Here is a 12,693-nt window from a genome sequence, read left to right on the forward strand (position 1 = left end):
GATACACCACGGCGACCACAGCTAGAGTCACGAGGGCATCTGGGCCCGCAGGCAAGAAGACAGCATCTCCAACCGGCACCATGGGTAAGCCAGATAAGCAACAGCCGAAAATTTCATTTGAGAACAGAAAGCCGGCGAAACCCACGGACGATGTGGTGAAAGATAGCGATAATGCTGGGCCTGCGACCAACAACAACATAGAGAAGATCCTGTTGGCGATACAGTCTAACTTGCAGGATATAAATGGCAAGCTGGACAATCTAACTTGCAGAATGGACGGCATGGCAGCTCAGCAGGAGAAGCATGGCGAGCGTCTAGATGAGGCCAAAACCAGAATATCCGCGGTTGAGGACGAAGCACGGGCCTCCACTTCCAAGTGTGCAGGTATGGAACGTCTCCTGGAGGTGATCAAAGCGAAGGAGGAGGACTTGGAAGCGCGCTCGAGGCGCAATAACATACGTATCACGAGACTACCAACACGGGGCGAATGGAGAACTACGTTGAAAATCTGTGCAAAGATCTATTTGGTGCGGAGGCCTTATCGCCACTTTTCATCGTGGAGCGTGCACATAGATCACTGGCCCCCGAAACCGCCACCAGGCGCCACTCCGAGACCGATAGTGGCGCGGATCCTCAATTACCGCGACAGAGACACGATCCTTCGACTTGCGAGGGAAAAGGGGAAAATTCAACATCAAGGTAACTCCTTGGAGTTCTATCCAGACCACACGGTTGCGGTCCAACAGGCCCGGAAGGAATACGCCACCGTGAAGACCAAACTGCGAGACCTGAACATTGTGTACTCAATGTTGTATCCGGCACGACTCCGGGTGGTATGGCAGGAGAAAGCGATTGTACTGGCGACACCGAAGGCGGCACAAGACTTTATTAAAAAGGTGCAGCGCGAGATGAGAGACAGATCGCAAAATGAACAACGTCGAGACTCGGACTGAGACCGCTGGATTGATTCCAAGCCGACCAGTGGTGAGTTGTGTTGTGCTGCTCGATTGTGTCAGTTATTACTTGGCCGCTGGTGTCTGCACTGGTTGGCGAATATGGCGCCGACCACCTGCGTACAGTGCTGTGGAGGTGGTGCCGCACTCACTGGATAACCGGGGGGTAGGCGTATGGTGGGACCGCCAGGACTGAGGCTTCTCTGTATAGTGTTAATATTGACTGTGGCTTATGACTGCCCCACGCTGCCATGCCCCCCCTCACACTAAGCTGGTTGATGGCGGCAGGTCGTTCTGGCGCCATTTTACTGACTCGTTACAGGCGGACCAGTTCCCATCCTCCGCATTAACTGCTGCAGCTTTTTTTCGTAAGCGTTAGGATGAGGTGGCCATGTGGCCTTGATGCACTGTGGGTTACTGGACTTTGTGAAATATAGGATGACAACTATGCACCAGCTTCTGCACGCCTCAATGACTACTAAGACTGAAGTTTGCACATTTACTATATGGGGCGCTTGGAATACTGGGCATGCTTATACTGCTTTGCTTACATGCGTTATAGCATGGCCGCTGTTGTCTGCACTGGTGGGACCAACATGGCGCTGATCTCCTGAGAAAAGAGTTGAGGGGCCGGTGCGGCAATGACTGCATATCTGGATGGAGGGGACCTGCTGGGGAAATGTGCCTGCTGTTCGGCTGTGAGGGATTAACATTAACTATGGATTATGGCTGCCCCGCACTACCAGCCCCCTCCCTCGTGCTGTGCTGGCCGACAGTGGCGGGCAGCAATGGCGCCATTTGGCGGTTTGAACTGTGAGGGACGGCTCACACCATGTGGGCCGCTGGACCATGTGAAATGTAAGCTGCCTACTATGCACCCGCTTTTACACGCCTCGATCAAATGCTACCTTTGATGTTTCAGATATACTATGTGAGGTGGTCAGCACACTGGGAGGGCTGAGGGATATGTTATTTGCTGTTTGAATAATGGAGTTAAGGTGGGATGGTGCTGCCCCGGGCATGTTATTATTTTTGCAACGCTGTTGATGTGTTCTTGGGGGGCGGTGGGGGTGGCGGTGGATGATCACTTAAATTGCGTGCTATACAGTTTATCTAACATCGCCCGCACCCATCTATCGGGTGGAGAGTTGTGCTCCTGGCGGACCTCCATGAGGGTATAACCCACTAAGAGTTTCGATTTGGGCACTGTAGTTATGGTTATGAGTTCAAGGGAATGGTGCACTGAAAGGGTAAGGCTTCGGCAGGTTGGGGTTGCTGGAGTGGGTGGGATAAGGGGTGGAGGACTGATTAAATGTATGCATAGACCGACAGAGTACGATATATCTCTCCTTTTTTGTTCCCCGTTGTTTCTGACTGCCGTTGTACAGTTTGGGCATCCTGCTGGGGGGAAGCTGGCAATTCCTACACAGTTGACATGGTTAACACTGTCATGTATTGTATTAATCACGTTTGATGGGTTCGAGGGATACGGGTAGGAGAAGCTTGAACATTCTTACTTGGAACATTAGAGGGTTCTCGCAACCTCATAAAATCAGGCAGATCTTCGCCAGCCTGGCGAGATGGAATGTAGACATAGCGTTCCTACAGGAATCACACCTAGCACCGCACACACACGCTCACCTGGGGTCGAGGTGGGCGGAGGCAGTCTACAGGGCCTCATATTCTTCCTACTCTAGAGGGGTGATCATATTGATAAAGCAAGGGGTGGGCTTTGAGACTCAACATGTTACACAAGACCCGTCTGGTAGGTTTGTGTTGGTATCGGGTACACTGAGAGGCCAACGAGTGACGTTGTTGAATGTATATGGTCCTAACACAGACGCTCTGGACTTCTTTCGAGAAGTCTGGGATCACTTGCAAAATCATAATAGCACACACATATTATGTGGTGGTGACTGGAACATGACCCTGCGTGACGGCTTGGACCGCTCCGCTAATTCCTTGGAACAACACAAGCAATCGCGCCTAATGGTGGGTCACATGATAAAAGACCTGGGTTTGGCGGATCTCTGGAGGCTGAAACACACTGACGCATCTGGGGCCACGCACATAACAGCTTCACACAACAGCTGGTCCAGGCTGGATTACTGGCTAGGCACTAAGGACCTGGCGCTGTGGGTTCGTCACCTGCAGGTGCTGCCCGCACACTTTCAGACCACAACCCCGTCCTGCTGTAATTGGAAATCCCACGATACACACCCCCTCCTTTTCAATGGCGCTTTAATTCGCGTGCCCTCACTGACACAGTATATGCGGACACCATTAAAAAAGCGATAAGGGACTATTTTGAAATTAATGCTCCGACGACTGACGACTCGTGCCTCCTTTGGGAGGCATTCAAAGCCACGATCAGAGGGGTCTGCATTAGCACAACTATAGGGGTCCTTAAGGATATTAGGGGCCAAATCCGCAGATGCGAGCCGCAAATGAGGGACCTGGAGTCCCTGTATGAGGCCACTCAGGACGTCTCCCATCTGTCTAAGCTGCGCGAAGTACACACGGAATACGCAAACTTTCTTGAATCCGAAATGAAGTACCTGAATCGCACGCATGTGGCTAGAGCCTTTGGAGAGGGGGGTAGGCCTGGGGCTGTATTGGCTCGGAAGATCTGTGAGGGCCGTGGTCCGACAGCAATACTCAGGGTGAAGTCCAGGGAGGGTGTACCGCAAACACATGCTGCGGACATATTGAAATGCTTTGTGGATTCCTTTGGGTCACTCTACCAGTCACAACCCACAGCCCCAGCAGCCGACACGTATGACTACTTACACGATGTGGCAATTGGCTGGCTGTCAGATGCGCATAGGGAGTACTTGGCGAGGCCCATCACGGTGGAGGAGGTGACTGAGGTAATAGGTTCACTGCCGAATGGTAAGGCGCCTGGCCCTGATGGGTATACCTCGGAATTTTATAAACAGTATGCGGACATTGTCGCACCGCATTTGGTAGACATGTACGGCACCTCATTTGAAAAAGCGTTGCTTCCCCCCACGTTACGAAAAGCCATGATCATCGCTCTCCTTAAACCGTCTAAAGATCCGGAGGAGTGTGACTCGTACCGACCACTGTCATTGATAAATGTAGACTCAAAAATCCTTGCGAAACTTATAGCGAAGCGGCTGTCCCCCCTGATGACCAGTCTGGTCCTGCCGGACCAGTCCGGCTTTGTGCCCTCTAGATCAACCACGCACAACACTAGATCCCTGTTTGCACTCTCACACTACCTTCAACCCTCGGTCAAAGCGGTGGCGGTCATGCTCGACGCTGCAAAAGCGTTCGACTCCATTGAGTGGCGCTATATGATCACCGTACTGAATAGAATGGGGTTTCCTAAGCGGTTTGTGCAGTGGGTCTCATTGCTTTATACAAGGCCGTGTGCCAGGATCAGAATCAATGGCTATGTTTCGGATCAATTTGCAATTGAGCGAGGGACGAGGCAAGGCTGCCCGCTCTCGCCTCTAATATTCGCACTGGCACTGGAGCCTCTGGCCTGTCTGATACGGCAGAACTACAAAGACTCGGCATTACACTTTATAGCCAGGCCGCTTCACATATCGTTATATGCGGACGATATGTTACTCTATGTCCGTGACCCTGAGACTCACCTAAACTCACTACTCAGGGAATACATCAGATTCGGAGGACACTCAGGGCTGGCTATCAATTGGGCCAAATCCTCTATAATACCCCTCACGGACACCACCTCCCCTTTTGCTGTGGATTTCCCGCTGGATCATGTACCATAGAGATCCAGAGGAGGTACTGCGAGCGAACTACGGTGTGGTACTCTCGAAGCTGGAGGACAGCATCCAGCGCTGGATACATTTGCCCCTGTCGTTAGCCGACAGGATAGCTATTGTTAAAATGAACGTGTTGCCCAAATTGTTATACCTGTTTAACAACGTCCCAATCACGCCGCCACAGGCTATATTCCGTCGCATTAACTCCCTGGTGAGGACACTGATTTCGGCTGGCAAACTGGCCTGAGTAGATTTCCAGACTCTTACACTCCCATTTGCGCAGGGTGGTTTCAGTGTACCTGATTTCCTCCTATACTACCTTTGCGAGCAGGCGCAATACGCGGCGTATTGGTACCATCCGGTCCCATACCTCACACATGCAGCTATAGAGGAGAGTGATGCGCATCCTGTTCCCCTCTCGGCGATAATTTCGCATACACGACCCCCACTACATGCTAGGGATATTAACACGGTGGATACCACGGTCAAAGCTTGGCACAGGCTGGGGCAGCTGGCTCATAAAACCCCACTGTATGCACCGGCCATGTCCTTACACCATCATCAGGAGCTGTCAGTCACCGGGGAGAGTGTCGGAATGTCCCTGCTGAGTAAAGCTGGTATTGACAGGATGGGGGATGTGTTTCAAGGGGGCACATTCGTAGGCCTAGACCAGTTGGGTTATATCCAGAACCAAACTCCTATGTTTCGCTTTACATATTACAGACTCTCTAGAGCTTTGAGGGAACATTACCCGACGTTCCCATCGGAACCAGAATGCCTTGCACCACCTCAATTATTGATCACAACTAACGATTTATCACACCTGGTATCTAGACTTTATTCAGCTGCACAATTGGAATTAGCGGGACACGCGCAGAAGGCCAAGGGGCGATGGGATACACTATTAGACACACCATTGACAGACGAAGAATGGACTAGCACTTGTGCCCTGACACAAATACTTTTTACAAAAAGGGGGGTGGTGATGAACAGAGTGTCTGAGTTAAACAGACCACTCTTACCCAGTCCAAAGATCAGGGCTTGATCCATCACCGTTATTTATCTCACTGCCCCATCCCAGCTCAGAACCTGGCTATATGCAAATCAGTCTGTCCCTGGCCCAGTGCATCATGGGAACAGGGCAGACTAAACTACCAAGCCAATTCTTCACCAGAAAGGAGACAAGCTACCGGGGACCGGTTTCTGGCATTTCAGCCTTCTTCGGCCCGGCTTGCTTGAATCCTGATGGAGCAGTGAGAAAGGGACTCATGTCTGAGTATACCCTGCCACACCTATAGTGGCCAAAAACGATTTACAAAAAGGGGGGTGGTGATGAACAGAGTGTCTGAGTTAAACAGACCACTCTTACCCAGTCCAAAGATCAGGGCTTGATCCATCACCGTTATTTATCTCACTGCACAATTGGAATTAGCGGGACAGCTGCACAATTGGAATTAGCGGGACACGCGCAGAAGGCCAAGGGGCGATGGGATACACTATTAGACACACCATTGACAGACGAAGAATGGACTAGCACTTGTGCCCTGACACAAATACTGACACCCAACGGCAATTTGAGAATTATTCATTTTAAATTCCTTCACCAAATTTATTACACGCCGACAAAACTGCTTAGATTCGGGTTGCAAGAGGAAGATAGGTGCAAAAGGTGTAATATGCAGGGGGCGGGCTTTGCACATCTGGCCTGGGACTGCGCCAAGATAGCGAGTTACTGGGTGGAGGTCACTGCCACCTTGTCTGTCATTTTGGAGGAGGAGGTGCAATGTACTCCCAAAGTCTGCCTGCTGGGAATAGTGCCACAGTTCAGGGCATTGAAGCGCAAGTTCTGTGCAATAGCCTTATTGTTAGCGAAGAGGCAAGTGGCGCAATGCTGGCACAGTCGAAAGGTGCCGAAGATGAAAACATGGTTGTATGACATGTCCACCTGCCGTGACAAGCTACAAACTTACGAGGAGCAATTGCCGGCGAAGTCCAGGCCCAAAAATATTTGGGGTTGAATACCTCGCTTCAATACAGGATGATGTGGAGGACCGATCCCTGGATTGAATCGATTGGGAACATGTGTAGGTAACCACACGTGCATGTACCAAGTGGCGGCGGGAACCTGGGGGGAACTGGAACTATCATTGCAGCTGAAGTGTAGCGAGTGAGGGTTGCTCTGTACGGTCTGAGTTGGGGAATGTTGTTCTTTTGTTCTTCGTAATAAAATGTGAAAAAGTAAGACTCATTTCAGTTGCCAGCTAGTAGCCATACGTGAGGCATGCGAGGGGACTCCGCCTCACAATACAGAGATGTTTATGTGCAACGACCATGTCCAATGATGGTTGCTGATATTAACGTAGCGAGCCGGCCCCAGGGTTGTAGGCTCATGCTGTGTCAAATGCTTTGTGTTAATAAAGGTCTTACGCAAAAAAAAAAAAAAAAAACTATACTATCTGTGCTTTTAATATCATTATGAACCCTCGCTGGCAATGTAATAACATTATCAATTACACGTTCAAGGACTGCAAACTTGTGAGAACAAGGTACTTTTGTAACAATATTGCAATCCGGTTGCGTCCCACTAGGGATTTCAGCCAGAGGTTGATTTGGCGGTAGATTAAGATGGAGACCCTCTTTAATCATACAAGTTGGGCTGTGTACTACACAATTAGGATATCTCTGTGGGGTTTGCTTGTTGAACATAGGGGGGATTACTCTTCTTCGATTCTGGGATAAAACCTCGTCAAGTACATGGGTGTCGTTGGCCGGATTTATGTTCATGCCACCACCCAGGACATCTTCACACTCACTAACAATAGCTTCTATTCTAGATAGAACACAATTAGTAGCAGCGTGGGGTGCTTTCTTTGTTTTTTTCCGCTTTTTATTTGTGGACACTCCCCCACCCTCCATGGCTTTCCACTTTCCCATTAGGACCGTTAATGATCGACATTTGCACTTTACTTCCCTGAAGCGGAAAGCCGGGGAAGCTTGGCAGCATTTTCTATCTGTGTGATTTTAATTGCTTTTAACCTTTAGTTTGTCTTGCTGTTTACCTGCTCTTTGCACACGGCCACCTCTTTGCGCAGACATCAGACCGCGCAGCCGATTAGGCGCTGTTGCGGCCTGATCTGGGGGTGAGCCGCCATCTCAGAGGGAGGCGCAGGGGTCGCGGTCTAGTCTTTCCGACTCTCCCGCCCTCTCATGCATTTAAATGGCGCTGGTCCTGACGCGCATTGATCGACATTTGCAGTTTACTTCCCTGAGGCGGAAAGCCGGGGAAGCTTGGCAGCATTTTCTATCCGTGTGATTTTAATTGCTTTTACCTTTACATTGTCTTGCTGTTTACCTGCTCTTTGCACACGGCCACCTCTTTGCACATACATCAGACCGCGCAGCCGATTAGGCGCTGTCGCGGCCTGATCCGGGGGTGAGCCGCCATCTTAGAGGGAGGCGCAGGGGTCGCGGTCTAGTTTTTCCTACCCTCCCACCCTCTTCCCGTATAAATGTGTATCATCTCTCGTCCACGCAGCAGGCGGGTGCAGCGGGCGTGCCAAAGGTGCGCCAAAGGCGTGCCAGTCTGCGCCCGTGTGCGCCCATACGGGTCCTGGGACCACACCCCCTGGACAAATCCAGTGGCCTAGACTTTGCTATGGCGCCGACCAGATCCTTGCTCTTAGGCCCATGAGGGATCATACGACCGCCAGGTTTAACATGCTGGACCAGTTCCTACAATGCTGCCCTCACTGTTCTTTTCATCTGGATGTTCCGCAATTATGTGGTAGCCTAGCACCACGAGCGGGTTTTCCTTTTCTTCCTAATTACACCTTCTTTAGCTTGAACTGTCGATCCCTGCCCAAACATAAACATGAGATTTTCGACCTTCTTACGGACGAATCTCCTGATGCACTTTTCATTACGGAAACTTGGCTCGATGACAGTTCTGGACCTGATATTGCAGAAGCTTTGCCTGTTGGGTATGCTATTGTGAGGAATGATCGGCCCAGGAAAACAGGGAGCGGTGTGGCAATAATATTTAAAAATACTTATCAATGCCAATTTGATCCGGTCCCCTTGTGAGGCAGCGTATTTTAAGCTGGCTCTCCGTCCCAAAACCACCATCTCTGGACTGCTAGTGTATCGTACCCCAGGTCCTGTTAACTCTTGGCAGGCACAACTTTCTGAATTCATAGCATCAGTCCTCACATCGTCCAGCAACTATTTTGTTGTCGGCGATCTCATTGTGCATTTAGAGGATCTCAAGGACAGTATGGCCTGCAATCTCATTGCGGACCTTGTCTCCATGAACAAGGGCTAATCATGTCAATAGAATAATCAATGAAGCAATGAATAAATCCAAAACACTGTTTAACGTGGTTAGAGAGCTTGCTGGTTCACAGACCACGGCGGTACCTCCTCCTTTATCTAGCAGTAAATGCGATGAGCTCGCCCAGTATTTCATCTCCAAAATTGTGAATATACACAAGGACATTTCTGCCCAAGGTAACAATATTAATTTGACGACTCCCCTCCTGACTAGGGGAAGGATGCTAACTCTTTAGCATCCCCCTTGGCTCAACTTTCGTCCTGGCCGGATCTCTGCCCTTCAACTCTCTTGGAGATTTTGAGCAAAGTTAAGTCAGGCTCGCCGCTGGACCCTTTGCCTGCCCCGATACTATGCTCTTTGGATTCCCCACATCTTTCTACAATCTGCAAAATGCTGAACCATTCACTGGGAACTGCCATTGTCCTCAGTTGTAGGAAGCACGCAATGGTTACCCCGCTATTGAAGAAACCCTCTGCGGATCGCAAGGTTGCCTCTAATTTCCGTCCCATTTCGTTATTACCAGCATTTTCCAAAACCTTAGAAAGGCATATTCATGTACATTTGTCAAAATTTGTGACTGAAAACAGTCTTTTGCATCCCTCCCAGTCCGGCTTTCGTCTGGGTTTCTCCACGGAGACTACCCTCTTGGGCGTCACAGATAATTTTCGCCTGCTTTTGGATCGAGGAGAAACGGTTGCGCTGATTTTACTCAATCTCAGCGCAGCCTTTGATACTGTATTGCACAGTATCCTTCTCTGATCCCTGGCTTCCATTGGCGTTGGCGGAAAAGCTTTGGACTGGCTTAAGTCTTTTCTGTCTGATCGTACCTTCCAAATCTTTTCTAATTCATCCTCTTCTAAAAGTTACCCCTCCCCGCACGGTGTGCCCCAGGGATCAATCCTTAGTCCCCTTCTTTTTAATTTGTATCTTACACTCCTGCCTCATGTTGCACAACGTTCTGGATTAAATTTATTCACTTATGCAGTTGATTCCCAAATTGTTTTTTCATTATCTCAAACAGATTCCACTACTCCCTCCCCCCTACAAGCAGGCCTTAGCAAAATATCTGGCTGGATGAATCGCAAACTGCTCAAATTAAATGGTGGAAAGACTGAGGTACTGGCCCTCGGAAATAAACCTGACCTTAGGAGCCTGAGACATTGGCCGACTGCCATGGGTTCTTTACCAACACCGTCAGAACGAGTGCAGAATCTTGGAGTAATTATTGACAGGGGACTATCTATGAAAGATCAGGCTAATAAAGTCACAGTCACCTGTTTTACCATCCTACGGTGGCTACGTAAAATTTTTGGGATACTTCCCTCCAACACTCAGAGACCCGTTGTGAATGCCTTGGTGACCTTGAGGTTGGACTACGGTAACGTGCTCTACCTGGGGTCTACCAAGGCCGTCACACGCCGTCTCCAATTGGTACAAAACGGTGCGGCACGGCTTCTTTGTGGTTGCCGGAAACGAGACCACATCACAGAACGCCTGAGGAAGCTTCATTGGCTCCGCTTTGAAAATCGGGTAAAGTTTAAGGCTTTGAGCTTTATGCACAAGATTAAAATCTGAGTAGCTCCCCTATATCTTCAGGCCCTTGTCCCTCCCTACACCCCTGCTCGTTCACTCCGCTCCTCGTCGCATCATCTCTTTAGTGTACCCAAGTTTAGGCTCACTAGAATGGGTGGAGGTTCCTTTGTGAACTTAGGACCCAGACTGTGGAACTCACTTCCTTTGGACATTCGGATGGAGAATTGCCACATGCGTTTTCGCAGAGCTTTGAAAACTTGGCTTTTCGACCAATAACATCCCTGGCTGGAGTCTTACTGCATCTGTCTTCTAGCGCCGGGAAACACTTATGGGTAGCTGTCGCGCTCAATAAATCCAATAAAAAAAAAAATGAAAAACCCACCCCTCTTTCAAATCGGACTACAGTGTCAGTGGCGTTCACTTGATAGTTTGTTAACTCAGTTCAAAATCTCCACGGGGTGGCTGTTTTATAATTAACAGTACCTTAGGTCCTTGTAGGGCCGTGCGCCAGGTGCAATGGGGGGGGGGCCCAGCCCGGCCTCCTTCGGCCCCCGACGGCCACAGACGGCCCGCCCTTTGCCCAAACTTAGCTCAGCGCCGGCCCACGCGCGTTCCGCGACGCGGGAGTCTGCCGATAGCTAAATATCCCCAGGTGTTGAGAGGGGAGGGGTTGGCCATCCACTTGCGGCCCGCTGGTCTCTGGGCTTGTAGTCCTGTCCCCACTGCAGCTTGTTTGCCCTCTGCAAAAATGAAGCTGGAGGCGCAAAAGGTAAATATAGCCCCCGGGTGTTGAGAGGGAAGGGGCTGGCAGTCCACTCGCGGCCACACTGGTCTCTAGGCTTTGAGTCCTGCCCGCGCTGCAGCTCGTTTTTCCTCGGCGAAAATGAAGCGTCTCCCCTTCCACTTTGCCTTCTGGCACCATTTGGCTGTCACAGGTTTTTAGTGTTTCCAAGTCATCCCCAGTCAGGACATCTGTGGATGGATTCACCACTGTTATACTCTGTTCATTTGTTCCTTGTCCTTGTAGTCCTCTGATTTTAAAGAACTTCTGGAGTTTTAGTTTCCTTGTAAATAAATACAAGTCTATCCGTGCTTGTGTATACCCGAAGCCTTGTGTTGGTAAAAATGTCAGTCCATTCTTAAGAGCTGTTTCCTCTGTTTTAGTAAGTTTTTTGGGTTTCGGATTTATTAATGTCAAGTCCTCTGGGGAGATCACTTTCTTCCACCTCTTTTGCTCCTTGTTTGAGAGGCTAAACCTAGGTTTCCACCTGTTGCTTCCCCCCGTGTCCTTTTTACTTGATTTTTTGTTGTGTTTGTTCTGGTGGTTGCCGCTTTCTCCTCGCTGCCAAGATTGTCTCATCAATAGGATCTCCCAGTGAAAATGGGAGCAGCTAGGAAGTTGAGCCCGGGGAACTGCTTTATCATCACCGGACTGTTCATTATCTGTGGTGATATCTGACTCAGAGGTTTCTTTCGGTTCTGCTGTTCTGCGATTGGCATTACTTCGCAGGGTTTTACATGGAGCATCACATTTTCGGGCAAAAGTTAATATTTTGCCCTGCTCGTGGTCTTGGGTGTCTCAATTGAATTTTGTATGTTTATGTTGTTTTATTTTTTCCTCGTACACCAGAAGGCACGCTTTCATTGCCCCTCTAAGTTCTTCTCTGGCACTGGTATCTTGATTTTGCGTGATTAATGTTTCTAGTTCTGCTATTTGTTTCAAACATTTCTCATGATCGCTCCATGCAAATTTGATTAAAATTTTTAACATTCCTACTGATACGTCTGTTGTGTATGCTAACCACTCATCTAAGAGTCTAGGGTCCGGGTTTTCGTAGGCTGGGATACTGTATATATGTAGGCCATGTGGGATGCACTGCACCTCTATGTAGTTTTGCAGGGAGGTGGCCTCCCATCACTTACGTATCTCGCGTTCAAACAGACACTCTAATTTTATGAAATTCGATTTCAAGTTCCTTGTGCTTCGGTTACATTAGCTTTATTCGCTCCTTGTTGTATCGGGCCACGTTTGAAAATGACGGCTGCCGGGCATGCTTCATCTAATTGCATTTTGGGAATCTTTGCAAGAGAAACACCTGTTACTCCCAGCACTCGC

The sequence above is a fragment of the Lissotriton vulgaris genome, chromosome 6 (genome assembly GCF_964263255.1).
Source record: "Lissotriton vulgaris chromosome 6, aLisVul1.2, whole genome shotgun sequence".
Classification (NCBI taxonomy): domain Eukaryota; kingdom Metazoa; phylum Chordata; class Amphibia; order Caudata; family Salamandridae; genus Lissotriton; species Lissotriton vulgaris.